General features: G+C 38.2%; 1 protein-coding gene across 3 annotated transcripts in view; it reads right to left on the bottom strand.

Annotated features, from left to right (window-relative positions):
* Positions 1–16,825, bottom strand: part of LOC117326295 (7-dehydrocholesterol reductase-like) — a 41,046-nt gene that overhangs the window by 4,513 nt on the left and 19,708 nt on the right. For 2 of the 3 annotated variants that reach the window (XM_033882980.1, XM_033882981.1), the window contains exon 2: positions 5,217–5,292. The gene's annotated coding sequence lies outside the window, so the exon portion shown is untranslated. Of the gene's footprint in view, positions 1–5,216; positions 5,293–10,143; positions 10,266–16,825 lie in introns of those variants that run through there. The other variant, XM_033882979.1, reaches the window with a different exon arrangement.

Genomic DNA, 16,825 nt, shown 5'->3' with positions numbered 1-16,825 from the left:
ATTTTATTAAAAAATGATATCGAAGAAAAACAATAGGAAGAGAACAAGACTTGAATTGCACTATATCATCTTCTGGGGAACCTCTACCAGTTTAAATATAACGAACAAGTGGCAAATCACTGAGCATTTCTGTGGAATGTTTATATATTTCAATGTTTCTATAAAAATTTAACTTTAAACAATTTTTTTAACAAACTTGACATCCAAGACAGAATTACCCGGACGGACGGAATGATGGTCGAACGGACGAGACCGACGTGTGGTATTTGGTCAATGAACTTGTAGCGAGCAATCCACAATTCGATCGGAATTTCAAAATCTGTTTATATTTTCGTTCATTCCGTCGTTAAAAAAACACACCCAGTAAGATTAATGATGAATTATACTCTTAAATTTCGTCTCCAACAGACGGGGAATTTATTTTGAGTGTATAGTGTGTATAGTCTGTACGGCCTCACAGCGTGGTATACAACAGGCCACTGTATATAGTCTGTACGGCCTCACAGCGTGATATACAACAGGCCCCTGTGTACAGTCTGTACTGCCTCACAGCGTGGTATACAACAGACCCCTGTGTATAGTCTGTACTGCTTCACAGCGTGGTATACAACAGGCCCCTGTGTATAGTCTGTACTGCCTCACAGCGTGGTATACAACCGGCCACTGTGTATAGTCTGTACTGCTTCACATCGTGGTATACAACAGGCCCCTGTGTACAGTCTGTACTGCTTCACAGCGTGGTATACAACAGCCCCCTGTGTATAGTCTGTACTGCTGTGTGAGCGTGGTATACAACAGGCCCCTGTGTAGAGTCTGTACCGCCTCACAGCGTGGTATACAACAGGCCCCTGTGTATAGTCTGTACCGCCTCACAGCGTGGTATACAACAGGCCCCTGTGTATAGTCTGTACTGTTTCACAGCGTGGTATACAACAGGCCCCTGTGTATAGTCTGTACTGCCTCACAGCGTAGTATACAACAGGCCCCTGTGTATAGTCTGTACTGCCTCACAGCGTAGTATACAGCAGGCCCCTGTGTACAGTATGTACTGCCTCACAGCGTAGTATACAACAGGTCCCTGTGTACAGTATGTACTGCCTCACAGCGTGGTATACAACAGGCCCCTGTGTACAGTATGTACTGCCTCACAGCGTAGTATACAACAGGCCCCTGTGTACAGTATGTAATGCCTCACAGCGTGGTATACAACAGGCCCCTGTGTACAGTATGTACTGCCTCACAGCGTAGTATACAACAGGTCCCTGTGTACAGTATGTACTGCCTCACAGCGTGGTATACAACAGGCCCCTGTGAACAGTCTGTACTGCCTCACAGCGTGGTATACAACAGGCCCCTGTGTATAGTCTGTACGGCCTCACAGCGTGGTATACAACAGGCCCCTGTGTATAGTCTGTACTGCCTCACAGCGTGGTATACAACAGGCCCCTGTGTATAGTCTGTACGGCCTCACAGCGTAGTATACAACAGGCCCCTGTGTACAGTATGTACTGCCTCACAGCGTGGTATACAACAGGCCCCTGTGTACAGTATGTACTGCCTCACAGCGTGGTATACAACAGGCCCCTGTGTACAGTCTGTACTGCCTCACAGCGTTGTATACAACAGGCCCCTGTGTACAGTATGTACTGCCTCACAGCGTAGTATACAACAGGCCCCTGTGTACAGTATGTACTGCCTCACAGCGTGGTATACAACAGGCCATCTGCTGATACACATGGAGGTTAGAGAGGTCGGCCTGCATGTAATAAATCCTAGTCAGCTTGAAAATGATTTTAAATGTTGTATAATCTTGAAAGTCAGATTTATTTTAAGGTTTTGCGTCCATGCCTCAGGTGAAATGAAGGCCAATGACAGAATTATCAGGAATATGTGATTGTAACTACATTACTTTTTTCTTTGCAGAAGTATTTTTTTTAACATTGCTTATGATATTACTGATACCTGTTTTGGTGTGAAGCGATAAATAATGAATTCTTAGTCAGCTGTCACAAATGCTTGAGGTCACAATAAGTTTACAGCGTAAACGTTAAAAATGTACCTTGATAACTTGAATAAACATTGCAAGTTTGTGGAATAATTAGCATACATATGTTAAACATTCTTTTGCTAAGTATTTAAAAATTCATGTGTATCAACAAATTTTTGTCTTATGCCCTGAAAGCACTTTTAGATTGATGAATATTTAGGCAACCAACTTACAAAGCAATGTAAGTACCTATACTACATTTCTTATCCTGTCGGCTATTGTCATCAGTTGTTAACAATGCACTCAATGTACTATTGTTGTTTTCAATACAATTATAGCGATAATGCCATTAAGTAATTACACATCTTCCGATATCTCCATTGAGGATGTACATACTGATATCTCCATTGAGGATGTACAAATCTACCGATATCTCCATTGAGAATGTACATATCTACTGATGTCTCCATTGAGGATGTACATACTGATATCTCCATTGAGGATGTACATACTGATATCTCCATTGAGGATGTACATATCTACTGATATCTCCATTGAGGATGTACATATCTACTGATGTCTCCATTGAGGATGTACATACTGATATCTCCATTGAGGATGTACATACCGATATCTCCATTGAGGATGTACATATCTACTGATATCTCCATTGAGGATGTACATACCGATATCTCCATTGAGGCTATACATACCGATATCTCCATTGAGGATGTACATATCTACTGATATCTCCATTGAGGATGTACATATCTACTGATGTCTCCATTGAGGATGTACATACCGATATCTCCATTGAGGCTATACATACCGATATCTCCATTGAGGATGTACATATCTACTGATATCTCCATTGAGGATGTACATACTGATATCTCCATTGGGGATGTACATATCTACTGATATCTCCATTGAGGATGTACATATCTACTGATATCTCCATTGAGGATGTACATATCTACTGATATCTCCATTGAGGATGTACATACCGATATCTCCATTGAGGATGTACATATCTACTGATGTCTCCATTGAGGATGTACATACCGATATCTCCATTGACGGTGTACATATCTACTGATATCTCCATTGAGGATGTACATACCGATATCTCCATTGAGGATGTACATATCTACTGATATCTCCATTGAGGATGTACATATCTACTGATATCTCCATTGAGGATGTACATACTGATATCTCCATTGAGGATGTCTACTGATATCTCCATTGAGGATGTACATACCGATATCTCCATTGAGGATGTACATATCTACTGATATCTCCATTGAGGATGTACATACTGATATCTCAATTGAGGCTATACATACTGATATCTCCATTGAGGATGTACATATCTACTGATATCTCCATTGAGGATGTACATACTGATATCTCAATTGAGGCTATACATACCGATATTTCCATTGAGGATGTACATACTGATATCTCCATTGAGGATGTACATACCGATATCTCCATTGAGGATGTACATATCTACTGATATCTCCATTGAGTATGTACATATCTACTGATATCTCCATTGAGGATGTACATATCTACCGATATCTCCATTGAGGATGTACATATCTACCGATATCTCCATTGAGGATGTACATATCTACCGATATCTCCATTGAGGATGTACATATCTACCGATATCTCCATTGAGGATGTACATATCTACTGATGTCTCCATTGAGGATGTACATACCGATATTTCCATTGAGGATGTACATATCTACCGATATCTCCATTGAGGATGTACATATCTACTGATATCTCCATTGAGGATGTACATATCTACTGATATCTCCATTGAGGATGTACATATCTACTGATATCTCCATTGAGGATGTACATATCTACTGATATCTCCATTGAGGATGTACATATCTACTGATGTCTCCATTGAGGATGTACATATCTACTGATATCTCCATTGAGGATGTACATATCTACTGATGTCTCCATTGAGGATGTACATATCTACTGATGTCTCCATTGAGGATGTACATATCTACTGATATCTCCATTGAGGATGTACATATCTACTGATGTCTCCATTGAGGATGTACATATCTACTGATATCTCCATTGAGGATGTACATACCTATATCTCCATTGAGGATGTACAAATCTACTGATATCTCCATTGAGGATGTAAATATCTACTGATATCTCCATTGAGTATGTACATACTGATATCTCCGTTGAGGATGTACATACTGATATCTCCATTGAGGATGTACATATCTACTGATATCTCCATTGAGGATGTACATATCTACTGATATCTCCATTGAGGATGTACATATCTACCGATATCTCCATTGAGGATGTACATACTGATATCTCCATTGAGGATGTACATACTGATATCTCCATTGAGGATGTACATATCTACTGATATCTCCATTGAGGATGTACATACTGATATCTCTATTGAGGATGTACATATCTACCGATATCTCCATTGAGGATGTACATACTGATATCTCCATTGAGGATGTACATACTGATATCTCCATTGAGGATGTACATACTGATATCTCCATTGGGGATGTACATATATACTGATATCTCCATTGAGGATGTACATATCTACTGATATCTCCATTGAGGATGTACATATTGATTATATAAGTATGCTTAATAGTCCAAAGCTGCTTAATACACAAAATCTAAAAGACACGAATCCTGAAAAAATGTGCATATCATCAATAGAACTATCAATTCACATACAAAAAAGTTTTCGTGTGAGTCAACTGATGAAAATGGTTCTGCTTGAATAAAATTCCAAAGCTATTTATTTTGCTGTATAATGAAATCATTTTGCATTGTAATATAAGATTGTGTATGGCCTTTATAGATCAGAACAGGTATCTATGTATCCGTATTCCCCGACTCCTAGTCTCTGGTTACAGAGAGATAGTTATCTGCACCATGGTAAAGTATTGTTAGCATACACGCATTTATATTTCAAAGATACAGAAATCGTTAGACATAGTTTAAGCTTCTTTTTTTTTTCAAAAGTATAGGGCAACATAAAAAACAACTTAATATGTGCCTGGTTCGTCCCAAGGACCAGACGTATTAGGAATTATCAGAAAAAGTGAAAAAATCTTTCTATTGCCGAAATAAATACTTAAGCTGCAAGTTTTCGCACAACACATATAATATGTATACATTTGTATATAAATAAATATACCTTGTAGTCAGACTGTAGAGAAAACTCCCGGCGACACCAGCTGTTCAACCCTCACTGTCTGTTCCTCCGAGACTCTCTGTGAAAAGAGATGAACACAGCGTTATACTACATGTACTAGTGTCATGTGACTAGATCCCCACTACACTACTATCGCGATCGCGTGACATTGCTACACACCGAAGACGCGACCAGGTATCACAAAATGTGTCTTCGCTTTATGATGCCCAGCCACCGGAAAGAATTCAAAGTTACTAATCTCCCTAGGTTTTTATCTTTCGATTATGGTAATGCATACGATCGATACTGCATTTAAATTATATCCTACTTTCTCAAAACACGTGCAGTGTTCATGTTGAATACGAAACTAACGGCGGCTTGTTTTGCACGTGATGTCACCAAGTACAGCAGGGCTGCTGCAGTGTTCAGATTTACAAGACAAAAGTGGTTTACTGTTTTTCTAGATCGATATTTCACTGTTAGTTACAAAGGGCTAATTAGTCTATTAATCCGTGTACAGATGACGTCATCAAACTTTAATCACTTTATGTAGACTCTTTCAAATAAACATTTTTTTTCTAAATTATAGTTCAAATATATCGATTAAAATTTCTTGAATCTACACGTCTAATAAGATACATGGCTAACCCTTTACGTGAATTATTTAAACAATGAGAAGACAAAACGCCAAAATCTAGACGAAATGGCAGTTGGTTTTGAGAATCTCACTATTGCAATGATGTCCTAGTTCAACGATGAGTCACAAACTGATCGATATTTAAATTTGTCGGAGATTGAATATGGACGATTTTCTGGCAAACTGGCTTTGTCGGAGTTCCTCGATTGCTTTTATTTAAATATTGATTATCAACAGCTCTCATATAGCTTTTGTTAAATGTAATTGTGTATCAAATCATACATGTACATATATATGAAATGTAAATCTTTACCATGGAATCTTAAATGTAAGGTGTGATGTTATCACATTCTAGTAAATGTGCATCATAGCATTCAGCTCGAGAATGTTTGGGGATATATATGAATGAACATATATTTTTACGTATATATTTATTTACAGATGTCTCTGTGAATATTGAGTATTGGGGACAAGAGAATCACTTTATTATCTTTGGTCCTTATTGACTGTTAACTTACAATGGTTCGTAAAACAATACAAACATACCTTATTGTCTATTTTGAGGGAAAAAGACAAGATTTTACGACATGTAGAAGTAAACTTAACATAAAGTTGATTTTAAAGTAAAAATATGTGATATATAAATAACGATTTTTATCGTCATTAAACGCGTTACATTCCATCATACATGTACATTATAAACAATCTCAGGCCTAAGTCTGACAGAATGCTCGGCTAAAGGAAACTGTCACCATGGCAACATCACACCACAATCTCTCACGCACACAGACATCCCGACATGTGTGTGTGGAGTGATGACAATCAAATTCCACTAAACAACAATGAAAAGGGTGACAGCTTGTATCTTATTCACGATGTGCCACAAACATCACTCAAAACAACACACAATGCTTTTATTGCCCCCGGTCTGACGGCATTCATAAAGATATATATATATACACACCTATATACATATTATAGGAAATACGACACTTTGTCGTAATTAATCCTATTTAGCGGTTACCGTAGTTCTGATATAAAAGGCACCCTTGCCGGGAGAAATCCCCAGGCGACATATGGCGGGTATATATTCTAGATAATTAATCATGTTCATGTATGATTCAACTGATACCTACCGGCGGATTACACTGAAAACCCACATATCTATTTATAGATATTCTAGGCCGGTTCGCCCAGTGTACTGAACAAAGCCTTGTGCTGTTAGATTTCAAATTACATGAAATGATGAAAGAACGGTATGCGCAATATGTTTCATTTACTGAAAGAGGGGAATGTTTTTCTCCCTCTGTCTCCAATAACGCGGTCAAATGGTGGTATACGAACAGAAAAAAACAACAGTGGTTTATCTCATACTTCATGATTTGTCTGTTCGTTGTCTGGGTTTATCGCCCCATGAACAGCCAGGGTCATTTTGAGATGAGTTCTCATTGTAGTAGTTGGTGACCACCTCACGGAACAACATACGTGAGGCCCATTGCATGTCTTCCAGAGCAATTAGGGTCAAGTGCCTTGCCCATGGACACAGCCAGGGCGGTCCATTTCTCAGCTTCCCGAGAAACACAAACCGATACGGGTAGGGAGCGTCTCGAACCACGGTCCTCGGATCTTAACCTGAGATCACGTGGCCGGCGCTGTAACCGACTAAATTATCGGGACTTCATTATCAATAAACAGGGTCACGGGGACCACATGGAACGTCAATTATGTCACTATCATCATTTCCAGCTTCAAAGAATTTTCACTCTTCGTAAATAGCGTTCGAAGTAGTTTTTGAAGCAAACAATACGATTATTATATCTCACTCTATATTTATTTGACTTGGAGGCGACTAATGTGGCAATCCAAGGGAATGTAAGATTGCTGGATTTTACGGAAAGGTAAACTGAAAGAACAAATGGTGACATACATACAAACGGAAATACACTTCAGTTCTTCATATAGCTAGCACATATTCGTAAAAAAAAAAACGTTTTAGAAGACTGGTATGGAAAATGAAATTGCGATATTCTCACTCCATTCCACCTTTTTCGTCGGTGAATCTCCAATCTTCGTGAACCGTAAAGACCTTATTTACCCGGGACTGTCTATAAGTAAGTTATGGTAGCGTTGATGTGTCATGTTACCCGTGGGTAAGACTCTTTGTCCACAAGACAAACAAAACACACCGACCGGAAATTACGTCGCAATAAAATATGTTCTCGACTTGATGAACGGTAGCAGGAGCCCCAAGCTACAGTATTTCCTCGAGAGCATGTTACATCACTCACAATACGTAAGAATGATGGACATATTTTTTTCAGTTAATTATGTGAGACTAAAACTTTCACGTTTAGAATTATCGCAACTTTATTTAAAGAACCAACCAGAACCATTTTACCATTTGTTGAAATAGCTGAAATCACTGCTTTCTTACTGCTTATATACGAGTAATTTTGGATTTTGATGAATAGAGACGTCAGCAAATGTGTGAAAAGCTACAACTATGATAGATTTCTATTTTTGCACTGCCTGAGGCGACACGTGATTTGATTAATCAGCTGGTGTTGAAAAGTTGACAGGAACCGAAGTATTTTTGACGATTAATGCGACAAGATTAACGATCGATAAAAAAATGACACCCTTCAACGAAAAAAACAACACCTCAATTCCCTGTGTTTAAGATGAGTCAAAGATTGTAACGAATTCTCAAGTCCCTGTGTTAAGGACAAGTCAAAATACATCAAAACGAATTCCCATGTCCCTGTGTTAGTCAAAATACACCAAGCTTTTAACAAAGTCCCAAGTCCCTGTTAATAATAAGTCAAAATACATCAAGATTGTAAATTCCCAAGTCCCTGTGTTAAGGATAAGTCATAATACACCGTAACAAAAATTCCTTAGTCCATGTGTTATTCAAAATACACCAAGCTTTTAACATACACCAAGCTTTTAACAAAGTCCCAAGTCCCTGTTAATAATAAGTCAAATCACATCAAGATTATAACAAAATTTTAAGTCCTTGATTATTATCAAAAAACACTTAGACTGTGACCTAATTCGCACGTCCCTGTGATTCAAATGTTACTTTTTAACAATAAGAAATAAACAATAGTATATAAATGACATAACATATATATATATATATATCCCCTTGTAGATATCCTGTACGTCCTTCCCTTTCTATATGTATTCTGTGTCAGCCTCTCGGCTTCCGGCAAATGCATCATCACGTTACACATGAATAAAATTTGTATAACTTTATAAAATGGCGTCCCTATAATAACCAACTGAAATCAGTATTTTCTGAAATAATATGGTTCAAACCAGCGGACTTATACCTATTATGGTCTTTGAAGCTCCGATATCCATAATAGAAATATTTTTGTTTTGTTGGGGGGGGGGGGGGGGGGGGGATAAGTATCTTTTTAATATACATGGGTTCCGTTGATTTTCCCTTGTTGCTTTCCATTTTTATCAAATCCTTCTATAAAGCCCAGTATATAAGTATATCTATTTAGTCTGGAAATATCTTTGATACTCATTTTTTATTCCTCTCTCATGTTCCTATTAACGCCATATATTTTTATACTGGAAAATGACGACAATGCTAAACGTACATTAAACGACTGTCTTATATGACCTTGGTTGTAACAAATAAACATTTCTAGTGACGCCATGCAATCGTCTACAGAAACCTTTAAATTCCGAATAATAAACACTCTTTAAAACCGCCAATTGCTGAAAACTCGATCCGATCATATTGCGAGAATTTCAACTGAATCGTTACACGGTAAGAATCGTATAATCTCAATCAAGGGGTAAGATTATTAAGGTGCAAAACACACGGCAGATTCCCCATCGGGTTTAGATGCTTGAAATCCCCTCGTCTCGTCCCTAAAGGGGGGGGGGGGGGGTTCTATCAGACTCGAATCCTAGAAATCATTAACAGCATACCCGGTAATAGTGACACACTGCACGTGTCAAACTCCAATATTGTACACATCTTGGAACAGCAGCTAAATTTTATAACTAACACCAATGTCTTACAATTTGAACCCGGTGTTACGTTGTGAATTTGGCATATTGAGTTTTCGTGTAGAAGTTTGCACTTGATGAGAAATTGCGTTTATTTTGATAAAAAAAAATACTGCACACAATTTCAACGGAAGTACACTTGACGAAAACCACGAATTCTCGACAAATTTCAAGTGCAACACAAGTATCAATTTTCCTGTCGGCTACAAACATAATTTAGAATTCTTTAAAATTGACAACGGGAGCCTGTGCACTTACCTCGATCATTCGTAGACAAAAATTATATATCCTACCGACGAAACACCACAAATATAGTCTGCTTAACAGCGTGCGTATCTACTTTATAATGAGCGCACTGACAGCCCGGAGGTGATATGTCAGTCGGAGGTGAAAGGTCACGCGGTACATACTGTATAGATGTATCCTTCCGCCAGATCTATTAAGATAAAACGATATTGGCGTCTTTGTGACTTGTATGTATTGTCGATTTTGTTACTATGTCCGTGTCACTTTTATTGCAATTTCCGTGGACTGAAATACTTAACATTTTTTTTCATGCTGGGTCAAATCTACCGACATATTCGCATTAAACTATTGTGGTAACTCCAAGTGATAAAAACAATAATGCATTCTGGGAAATTGTCTCTCTAATGGGCGAAATGCTTCGAAGTTATCTAAAGACTATTAATAACTATCTGCGCTGGTGCCGGTAAAGCAGAAACTCTAGTGCCTAAAATGTTAATAAAAACTTTCACAATGAAACCGAAAGGACATGTTTCATTACAAATTTTATTTACATTTTAGACACAGGACACAGTGATAAGAATTCACAGAAGTTTTACTCTTGTTTGCGGAATTCTCCGCCATGACGTCCCGTCCCGAAGCAATGTAGCTAGCTAATCTCAGAAACTGCCAATGTGAGAACTACTGATGTTGTGTTTCGTGGTGTCAAGTGTCGGCGGGGGCATCAATGTTTACATTTTCTAGATTTTATTTATTTATTTTTACTGATACGAGGGCTGATTGATAAGTTGTTAGCCTCGTACTGAATGAGATACTCAAGGATACTCTTTTTAAGTCCTACTATTCTCCCGACTAGTAAATAGGGCCGTGTACCCAAGGACTGGTCTCATTTGGTTAGTTTTCATTTCAATTCATTTCAATTCAAGTTTATTCCTTAGGCCTTTCAGCCCATAAGAGAAAATTACAACATGTGTATATATATAAATGCATACAAGTACGTACAATTAGATGAATATATGACAGACGGAGAGTGATCATAATAATAATGGTATTTTCAGGACAATTCAGACATATTGTATATGGAAAATAAGTTACAAACTTTAATAATATACAATCAACCTTTTAGTTTTTCTGCCCTTTTCATGAAAGCTAACTGAATAAATTTTCCAATTTTATTCAGTTCTTTTACATTATTAACGCTTAACAATTTAATCAATTTAAAAACACTTGGTTTTGTATAATAATACTTCTTAATATATTTTGCACGAATTTCTGCATAAAATGGACACTGTAGTAAAAAATGAAATTCGTCTTCAATTTCTTCTAAATGGCAACAAGAACATAATCTATTTAACCTTGGTATAGTTCGTTTTCTGCCATATTATTTTGCTATAGTTTATATCGACGAGGTAGCACTCTAAAGTAAACAAGACAAGCGGCTTTTGCAAAATGGACAAAATCGGTAAGGGTTAGGGTGAGAGAGTCTGTCATTGCCACGGCTGCCATAAATTCACGATTCATGATTGAGCATCCGCCTCATTCACCTGATCTCGCTCCATCAGACTTTCATCTATTTCCAAAATTGAAAATAGCTATTTCAGGCACCCTAACCCTTGCATGCAGTCGATAACTTTCTGAACAGCCAATAAGAGGAGTTCTATAAAAGTGGCATTGAGGCCCTTAAACACCGCCGGCAAAAAAGTGTATAAATACTGAAGCGGGTTATGTTGAAAAATAATACAATATGTCCAGCGAAAATTAAATCCTTCAATACGAGGCTCACAACATATCAACCATCCCTCGTAACATCCGGGTTGTCAATCAACCAAACTCCTTATGCATGTGACACATAACACGTCGTGTACGTCCGAATTCACCCGGAACGTAATAAATTCTCGGGTTTAATCGCTAGCACTAAAACAGGCATTCGTTCACGTGCTGTTTTAGGAAGATACTTGTCACTTCGTGTGATTTTACTCGCTGCTTAAGAGGTCAAAGTTCGTATTTGCTTGTACAGGTATGTTTTTTACTGTAAGCGCATGTAGGATACTACGGCGCATAAGCAAATCATTAATTGCATCTTGTTTGGTCAGTTACCTGACCAACAGTAGTGACCAAAAGTTGGTCAAAGACAACATTTTGACCCATGTTACATTCAAGATGGCCGCCATAGCTACCATTTTGAAAATTTTGTTATCGCTACATCTCGTGCATGGAAGGGCGGTATTGAGACTTAAGACTTTTCACGAATGAGTTGTTCTTAAGTGAAATTTAGACCTGTCACATGCAACAGTCGTCTTGAATATACGCCTCCTGAACTGAAAGTCAATTCAACTGTATGACTAATCACGGTGGAGTTATGTATGGTCCACTGAACTGAAAATCAAATTTCTTCCAAATTTAAATCTGCATTTTTTATATATAAATATCATTACAATCATTTGAGAAACGTTGTATACATCAAGCAGAAACCAAACCCTCCTATTAGATACTGGTTGCCAGAAAATGTGTGATGAGAGCCTCCTTGATAATCGTAAACATTTTATACGCGAGTTTCAATTCATCTATCAACTGTTTTGACAGTTTCTGTATACCAAACACTCGAACTCCGTATAAAAAGGCAGGAGCCTCCTTAAGTTAAACAAATAGTTTGATGGAAGTTTCTTTAATATGAATTTGCTTTTTTAACAAATCTAACATCGGGACCGAGTTGTTTAAGGTGTGATTAGCCCAATCTCTTGGTAATTGAAAATCTCATTTCTCCTTTACTTCAAAAACAGTGTTGTGTGTTCCTTAAAATAGGCAGGTAGAAAAAGAGCTACAGTTTCGCCAAAAATTTGAAGCTAATTAATTTTAACAGAAAGGATTTTAGCAGGATTTCAACACTATTGTTAAACTGCAATTTGCTTAATTACTAATTACTAATAGGCAGGCTACCAAGAGAATGAATAGTGCTGGAGTTTCGCAAAAAAAAAAAAAAAAAAATGAAAATATGAAGATAGTTTTACCAGAAATGATTTTAGCAGGATTTCAAAATTGCTGTTAAACTGCGATTACTTAAATAACCTTTCGAACAATAGGGCCCTGGCGGTTTTTATATAGTATGTACCGCGCGTATCTCGACATTTTTATCAAGAAGTTTTGTTCATGGACTGGCAATATTAACACTTCGTCGAGCAAACCAAATAGTTAAAGATACATGTTTAAGATATGAGCGCTGATATGCTATACATACAGTTTAAGTTACACACTGAAATTGTAATTCGCTTACGTCACGAAATTACACCTGTGAAGAGAGGCGACACAGCATATTTATGTACTTCGTGACACGCACGGATATCTGAAAATTTTCTCAACATCACGACATATCAGATTCACGAAATATCGGATTCACGACATATCAGATTCACGACACATAAGATTCACGACATATCAGATTAACGACACATAAGATTCACGACACATAAGATTCACGACATATCAGATTCACGACACATAAGATTCACGACATATCAGATTCACGACACATAAGATTCACGACACATCAGATTCACGACACATAAGATTCACGACACATAAGATTCACGACATATCAGATTCACGATACATAAGATTCTTGACACATAAGATTCACGACATATCAGATTCACGACACATAATATTCACGACATATCAGATTCACGACACATAAGATTTACGACATATCAGATTCACGACATATCAGATTCACGACATATCATATTCACGACATATCAGATTCACGACATATCAGATTCACGACACATCAGATTCACGACATATCAGATTCACGACACATAAGATTCACGACATATCAGATTCACGACACATCAGATTCACGACACATACGATTCACGACATATCAGATTCACGACATATCAGATTCACGACATATCAGATTCACGACACATAAGATTCACGACATATCAGATTCACGACACATAAGATTCACGACACATAAGATTCACGACATATCAGATTCACGACACATAAGCGACACACATGTGTCGTTGACACGAAATACGGTATTCTATGCCAAATATTTTCGATATTGCTTTACCTGGCTAGACTCATGATTCCATCACACCAGACAGATAGTATTAATCCCACGTCTGCTATAAAAAATATAACTCATAAGACGGACAAAGACCTTAGATATATATATATACATATATAGAATGTATGTGTGATACAGCGTTTGGTTTGGTGTCTGGGGCCGCAGTAGTTCGGGTGTACCGACATTTTATCACTAGCCCTCCAACTCTGGGTCGCAAGTTCGAATTTGAAACCCACGTGGGACAGTTGCCTGCAGGCCGGGTGGTTTTCTCTCGGGGTACTCCGGTTTTCCTCCACTTGACCCTGGCTGTTAATAGGACGTTAAACAAAAATAAACCAATAAAGGTTTGGTGTCGACCTTGACACCCGTCCTCATATGACTTAAAATATAACAACCTCGCGAAAAAAAAAAAATCCACGCATTCTGTACTAGTACGATTACAAATGTATCCAGTATTCTAATCTAATGACCTTACAGGAGGTATCTTATACCAGGGATACATATATTTTTGCTTTAAGAAAAGGTATATTATATATATATATATATATTATATAAAGATATGCGTCAGTTGCCAGGTACTGACCGTAGGCCGGTGGTTTTTCTCCGGGTACTTCGGCTTTCCTCCACCTCCAAAACCTGGCACGTCTTTAAATGACCCTGGCTGTTAATAGGACGTTAAACAAAAAACAAACAGACAATTTATGCGTCACAGCACAAATTTAAATGGAAAAAAAAATACATTAGAGTTTATATCAAAACCAAACCATGCCGTTTAATGTTCGATTCTAGCACAAGTCATTTTTAAATCTCTAAAACACCTGCTTCTGACATCTTTCTGGGTTTCAATCCTTTCCGTAAGCTTGGAAACCACTTGACAAAATCTGGTCAACTCTTGTGATTGGGACAAATGACAGACAATCAAATTATCGAATCAGAAATAACAACAACAGAAATCAGTCGATCATTCGTCTACGTTTACGAGCAAGCAATTGTGACGTAGAAATCGATATATTCTCAGTGTAATGAAGCTACGTGTAAGTTGATCGGACCTGGACGACATTGTCCATGTGTGGCGGACGACCAAACCGTCCTTGTCAGAGACTACGGACACAGAATATTGAAAGTAGACAGACCCGTTGTAATTAACGTTATGGGGAGATTAGGCAGATCTGGCGCGAGGTTCGTCAAATGTGATTATACGTTTGGTGACGTCAACATTGACATGCGCAGTAACTTTCCCTGGTGGTGCCACATCGGTCGCTATATAGACGACCGTGTCAAAGTTATTAAAGCAATGCTTCTGCAGCATTGAGAGTATGACAATGAAATCACAGCTCAAGTTGTCGAACGTCTATGAATTATGGCGATGGCGGTCAAGCTTCGTGGGCCAACTCAACTTGAGAATTCCCTATGGTAGAACGGTTGCCACCAGAATAACTTGATGAATGCCAGACGCCAGACAACTGCAAAGAATGCCTATCAACTTTGGTACAACCATCATACTAACATCAATATTCTTGTGCTTGGAAATTTAATTCAATGCTTATTACTTCCTGTAATTAAGTTAATGAGCTTAGTGTAATACTCACTCTATAGCTCACATGGGATTATGAACTCACATTGAGATCCTCATGACGATCTAAGACTCGGAACAATAGCTCTTAGTCATCACCCTTGTAATGGAACTTTTACTTGCCGGTTTGACCTATATTTGTATGTCGGTTGTCGCCGTGACCTACATTTGTATGGTGGGTGTCGCCGTGACCTACATTTGTATGGTGTGTGTCGCCGTGACCTGCATTTGTATGGCGGTTGTCGCCGTGACCTACATTTGTATGGTGGGTGTCGCCGTGACATAGATTTGGATGTCGGGTGTCGCCGTGACCTAGATTTGTATGTCGGGTGTCGCCGTGACCTGGATTTGTATGGCGGGTGTCGTTTATGAAGCAGAAAACGCGTAATCTTCCGGAACACCTTGTTTTATTCTCATTGTTCTTTTCTTGTTCTCTTTTGGATCCATGCAGATCTTTGTTTTGTTTGTTATTTACCCTCACTCTATTGATTTTGAGTCAGAATAACAATTCGTTTAAACATCTATTTTTCAGTTGTTTTTTCTGTAGCCTCGTTCTGGTAACACGAGCCAGTAATACCTACTAACCAATACAGAGAGCCATGTGAAAATATAACAACCCAAGTACAAGCGAAATTATATAATCGCAGATATGATAACACTAAAATGACTAGGAGTATAATATTAAACAGTAGTACATAGTAGATAACTAGTTGTCTCTATATGAATGGAAGACTACATGTACCTAAATATAGTCCAATGGCCTACGCGTAACTAAACCTAGTCCAATGGCCTACATGTAACTTAACCTAGTCCACTGGCCTTCACGTAACTTAACCTAGTCCACGGGCCTACACGTAACTTAACCTAATCCACTGGCCTACACGTAACTTAACCTAGTCCACTGGCCTACACGTAACTTAACCTAATCCACTGGCCTACACGTAACTAACCTAGCCTACTGGCCTACACGTAACTTAACCTAATCCACTGGCCTACACGTAACTTAGCCTGGTCCACTGGCCTACAAGTAACTAACCTAATCCACTGGA

Source organism: Pecten maximus, chromosome 4 (genome assembly GCF_902652985.1).
Source record: "Pecten maximus chromosome 4, xPecMax1.1, whole genome shotgun sequence".
Lineage (NCBI taxonomy): Eukaryota > Metazoa > Mollusca > Bivalvia > Pectinida > Pectinidae > Pecten > Pecten maximus.
Note: the sequence above shows the minus strand (reverse complement) of the source record. Positions and strands in the feature narration are given on the sequence as shown.